The following is a 331-nucleotide window of genomic DNA, read 5'->3' on the forward strand; positions in this document are numbered from 1 at the left end:
TTTTCCCGCAATACCCATCTTCAATGGAGTAACATCACCTGTAAAAATGTTGTAGATGGGCGCCCATGAGAGAGAGAGAGAGAGAGAGAGAGGGAGAGAGGGAGAGAGAGAGAGAGTGTGTGTGTTATATGAAGACCAAACAGATGTACCTTGGTTGGTAAGCTGAATTCATGGTAATTAGGAGATCCTTGGTTCAACTCCTACGTTTTGCATGGTCATTTAGTATAGGTATAGAAAAAGGGAGATCATTTCGCATGGTCATTAGTATAGATATAGAAAAACAGAGTTAGTGGGTTAATGAAATTAGTGGCTTATCATTAGCATAGCCTCT

The sequence above is a fragment of the Lygodium microphyllum genome, chromosome 13 (assembly GCF_053477565.2).
Source record: "Lygodium microphyllum isolate KBCC chromosome 13, Lygodium_microphyllum_v1.1.10, whole genome shotgun sequence".
NCBI classification, from domain to species: Eukaryota; Viridiplantae; Streptophyta; class Polypodiopsida; order Schizaeales; family Lygodiaceae; genus Lygodium; species Lygodium microphyllum.